The sequence below is a fragment of the Mercenaria mercenaria genome, chromosome 4 (assembly GCF_021730395.1).
Source record: "Mercenaria mercenaria strain notata chromosome 4, MADL_Memer_1, whole genome shotgun sequence".
NCBI lineage: Eukaryota > Metazoa > Mollusca > Bivalvia > Venerida > Veneridae > Mercenaria > Mercenaria mercenaria.
The window spans coordinates 2,787,695-2,793,694 of NC_069364.1; positions in this window are offsets into that span (position 1 = coordinate 2,787,695).

The following is a 6,000-nucleotide window of genomic DNA, read 5'->3' on the forward strand; positions in this document are numbered from 1 at the left end:
ATCATAATTATTTATTTTACATGGCATGCATGAATTGTTCAACTTCATAAATCAACTAGGCTGTAGACCTACAGAATCAGCATAAAGAAATGAAGCTACATGAGTAGTTTTAAGATGCATAAATCCACACTTGTCAAGATTCCATATATAATGCTGATTTCCTTATATGGGTGGTTTTCAAAATAATGAAGCTTTTTCTTCTTTTTCACCTTACTTTAATTCAGTTCAGTTTTAGAATGTGTTTTAGGGCAAATCATATCCAGATCAATGTATTAAAAAATGTGTGCAATTTCAGATGAACGGCTCAAGCATTTTTAAAGTTATGTTAAATTATATAGCTAATTTTGTCCCCACTGCACCAAAAGTGTGACATTTTGCATGAAAGATAGTTTTCAACTGTGTTTTACTTTTTCAAACCAAACTTAATTGTCACAGCTTTGGCTTTTCTTATGTAATCTAAACTCTGCACATTTAAAACAAAATACTTCTTTTCATTAACTACATCTTATTCTTACCAATAGTTCATGTCTTGTGATGGAAGCCCCTTCGTAAAAAAATAGTGATAAATTTAAAAGTTTCATAACCCCATTACTTTTTTTAAGTCCTAATATTTTTCTAAGATCTTTATCCTTACAGCTTTGAAGACACCTTATGATTTAATTGTTTTATAAATCAACTTTCTCAGAATCTTCATATATGTCTATACACCCAAAAATGCCCCTTGTAAGTATTCTTTAAATAAAATGGGTTTTATTTTATTTCCCTCTAAATGGAAGTTACAGTGGTTACAAAAGCAGCTTTCAACTTCACATATTAAGCCAAAATGATGTCCCCTGTGCACCCTTTTTTGACATTCATCAATTATCATAGCATTTATACTGTAATATGTTGTGGCAGTTTTGTATTATTAGCAGTGTGTAAGTTAAATGCAGGCATTACTTGATAATTAAGCATTATATAAGAATCCCAGGACAATTCAAATTTTATTTTTTGCATTTTTCTCAAGTTGGCAATTTTCAGGTTTTTTTCAGGGGAAACATCAATTTTAATTAAAGTTTACCTACATTATGAAAATATTCAGTAGCAAGTATTGTGTAGTTGAAAGAATTTTACTTATTATGAATACATTCCATGAATATGTATTTTGCTGCCATTTGTCCCCTGTGCATCTTCTTAAAATTAGTAGCATTATAAAGTATGTATGAATTTTACCATTCCATTTTACCATGCATGGCACTTTGTCATTTTTTCTGCTCTGAATAAGCAGTGCATGTAAACTAAATGATTTCAATGTGTTGATTGTGTTTAAAGTCACTTTTTTTTTCATTTAAAGCATTACATGCTGCTGAATTTTCATGTTTGTGTTGTGAAAATTTTCAGTTTTGTAGTTATTTTGTTGAATGAACTAATTGTTCAATAGACTTTTGTCTTAAGATGATCACCATTAATCTTGTTTTGAACAGAAAAACTAATACCTAATGAATATTACACTGATTTTTAGTATGTGTCCCCTGTGCATCTCTTAAATAACTCAGTTTTGAGTTGACAATTTTAGAAATAAAAATCACCAGACATTTTTGAAATTTGGAATGTGGTTTATAAACCTGCAAGATGTGAGAAAAAAAAGGTTTTATAATAATATGTTAATTGTTTTTCATTCAGCAACAACTTTTCTAGGTAAAATTTTATTTTTATGTCAGATTTGTGCAGAAAGGGTGATTTTAAAAACCGAAGTCCACAAACATTTATTAAATAAGTTTCTAACTATACACAAACACCTATTCATATATCGTCGCCTGATTCTTATAGTGCTCTATCTCCATTTTTTGAAAAAATGAGATTTTTACATCATTTTGTTTGTCTCGCCGAGCTCTATCGTTCTGGAGCAAGAAAACGTAACTTTTGACGTCATAGAGGAAGATCCTGGGCATTACATTGCTCTATGTCCTCTGTTCGAATGTAACAGTTACGATTAAAGTACTCTATCTCCAGGACTTAAAGCACTGTAATGTTTAAAATTATTCTGACCAATCATACACATAAACTAACATCATGTGATCATCATTAGACTTTGTAAAGGAGTGTTCTATCTCCAGGTAACTTAATCCAGAATTGCTCTAACTCCATTTTAACCAATAGAATGCACAGTTACATAGTGATCACAACAAAATATGGCGGATAGGCATAGTTGTAGCATGTTTAAAATATACTGAGAATGCCTATCTACACGACATGCATAGGCGAGATTGCTTACATAGCTTAATTATTTTATCATTTTAATACTTATACAAACACATAGCTTTGTCAAGCTATAGGCAAGAAAATACATGCAAGATTTTTCAACAAACCTGTAGTGATAGATTTCGGATAGAAGCTGAAGCTGTATCTTGAGAAATACCACTGAATATTATAGATACGCAGCTGCGTAGTGAAAATCTGGCAAGCATACACAATTAAATTGGCTAATCTCTTTCGTTGCAATAAGAAGTCTATATCATGCAACGGAAGTTGCTTCATACGCAATCATTGCTTACTTCATATTCTGTTTAACAATTTAGGTACAGTTTTGCAATTTATTTCGTTATCTAGAGCGCTCTATCCTACTATTTGATTACTTTTTTTGTAATAATCCTAAACATGTGAAATATTATAATCGTACGCCGTCTATGCTAACGGTTTAAAAAGGCAAACTTCTATAATAGAACTATAACACAATATCAAAAATTGAAAAGAAATTGGTGGCTTTCAAGCCTAAAAGAAATTTTGAATAGGATATATTGTCAGGATACTGGTTATATGACCCAGGGAAGTGCCTACGCCTTTAGTATCTTGAACAATGGTTTGGGTCCAATCGCTAAGGTGACTATGTCTTAGACTAGCTGACAAACGATGTAGAATGTCCTTTGTTAAAACGTAAAGCTGGTGAGACCAAATATTTCATATATAGAATTTTCCTCTGGCTACCTTGCCTAAATGATTCGTGTACCAATGATTCGTAAATGATTTCTTATTATGAGCTAGACAATTTCAGGGATCAGGCAAATCACTAAATGTTTCAAACTAACAATCTTCAATTAAAAATGATTAGTTCAAACTCCTATAGGCTGGAGACTCTATACTTGACTGGTCTTTTTGTTGAAGTTCCCGTCAGACAATGTCTTTGAATCAACAACATACGAGTCCTATCGCATAGATGCTCGGCCTCTGTCCTCTCAAACTCTATAAGATTGCCCTGACTCCTGGATGCTCAGCGCCTATATGCTATCATATATAGCATTCAACTACCATATAGGTATTATCCCCGATGCCTTGGCTGTACTTCGCCAATAATGCTGAACCGTCTATAAGCTGGAACTCTCCTACTATCTCAGTAGATTACCAAACTCTGGGTCTCTGTCTCAGCTTCCCGATGCTCAGCCTATATATGCTATCGTCTATAGCATTCAACTACCCTTAAGGTAAAACTCCTATGCGCTGGCCCTATAGCTCGAAACCTTATCGAAATTCTGCTACTCTTCTTTAGTCTAAGAACTTCCAAAGTCTTCTTTTTAATAATTTATCCGCCCTGACAGGGTTACTGCAATAGTCTCCTTATCAAGGTACTGGGATAAATTATTAGTTGAATCCTCGATGTGTCTTCTTCAACCGCTGGATACCGAATGAGCTCTCTATCATTCATCTACCTATTTATACCCCAGCAGACGTGCTATTTTTAGAACTTGTTTCTGATTGGTCCAAATTTATACATAGTGTCTTACAACGAGTACCTGCTCTATCAAATATCTGGTTCCCTTTAATTTTTGTATATGGCATAATGTGCGAAGCTGGGACCCAGCCATCCACATAATGAACCCAAATAAGCCAAAAATGACCCAAATTCTATTAATAACAGCAATTCAACAATAATTATAGCAATGATAGCATGGAAAGGGAGTCAGGCACTATCTGTGCTTAATGTGTTACGTTATCAATATATTAAAAATACAAATTATTCTGACATATATATAATACTGCAGACGTAATTTTCATGCATAATGGTTATTAAGTTATTTTCAGACGCCATAGAATATCTGATATAGGCCACTATCTTATAATTGTACTTAAGTGTATACAATTATCAATTATTCCATGGTCACATTATTGAAGAAAATAAAATCAAATAGAAATCAAATAGTTATACCCTATTATTGCCCGGGAAAGACACCGGTACAAGACATCCGAGGTTAGAGACTAATTCAGATAGTTCGTGACATCCAGTTCACAGTAAGATAAATATCTTCTTTCTTTATTATTGGTAATTACATAATTTTCAGTGGCCTAATAGGTAACTAAATTATATGTATTATATTTCAGAAGACCTTAAACAAGATTCTTAAAATTTATCAGATCAAGATTTCAGTGTAATACAATGTACTTGGTTTTAGATGTCGTTGAGATATATCAGCCATCACGCTATGTTTTTAACATTTGTTTTATGAATCAGTATGTTAGTACAATGTCTGCCCAGTGCTAATGTTCAACCCTTGTATAAAACTTCTTAAAAGGACTATTAGGCTATAGCCTAATATATCGAGGGCTGACCGGGAAACTATTGTATCTGACATTTTGACCAAAAATGGTTTTATTACATTTTCTTAAGCCTTTTATTGTCATACATCTACTGCAAAAATATTATAAAAACTTTCCAATAATTTCTTGTTCTTTTTTTAATAATGTGAAAATATTGTATCTGCAACCATCAACTTCTTAAAAGTTCTTTGACCGGGAAACTATTGTATCTGCCTCCTAAGCACATACAATAGTTTCCCGGTAACTTTTCCTGTTACAGTCTCAATTTGAAAAAACATTATTTGTGACATTATGGTCTGTAATTTAAACACCAAACAAGGAGAAAACTTGTTACTGTTGTTCAGGTTTTATGTGAATATTAAAGAACTAAAATAAATAATAGTTTACATTAACATTTTCACATAATGTGATACAGATACAATAGTTTCTCGGTAACTGCAAACACACTGGTTATGAAATAAAATGTTGTATGTGCAAACTTGTATGGGGGTGTCAGGTCTTGATTTACTTAGAACAAGTGAATCCTTCATGCAAACAGTGAAGTCCCTAATCATACATCACATTCTGTTGCGTCTGAGGTTGGTCTTCAGCGTTTGCCAAAGTCCTCATTCGCAGATTGCTAGGCATGAATTGTTTAAACAAAACCTGTCCAGAAATGTTTGTGAGGTGACCCTCAACCAAAATGTTTCCACCAAGATATTTCAAGCTGTTCTTAAAATCACTTCTTTTACATACACTTATGTAGGAAAAGATTTGAAAATATTATCTAGTCTAAAACCAAGAAGCCAAGAGCTTTAATATACATTTGGTAAATTGGTATCACTGAGGTGAGCGTTTCACGACTCTGTGGATCCTCGTGTTATTTTTATTGTTGGAAAATTGTTACTATTTTTTCAGAAAGAACTCGGCTTGTAAGCTTCAAAGCCAATTTCCCCAAAAAATTAATGCTGAATACTATTACATAATTGAGCCATGTCATGCAAAAAAGTGTCTTCATGACTGAGTAAATTTCTGTCAAGACTTACTGTAGATCCAGGCTTTTCTGTGCTTTGAGGTTGTTGAAATAGGATCAGAAAATTGCTTCTTGAAAAAGTTTAATAGGTCTTTTGTTACTTAGCAAACACTGTGGGCCCTGATCAGACTGATCTGGGCCCACACTGTTTGCGAAGTCCTGAAGATTACCAAAGGCAGTTGTTAGTGTGACGTGGCTCTGTTATAACCATGTTAATTCATACAGCCATGGCTTACACTTTAATGGCTATGGACTTAATTTTGTACATACTTCTATGAAAATATAGAAGACGGAGTTAGCCAAGTGTCATTCTTTTTTGTGACATAATGACTTATCTTGTTGCTTTTTCTTGTCCTTTACTTTTGAAAATGGCAGCATGACCAAATTAGGTCAATGATGCATTACCTTAGTTTCCTTTG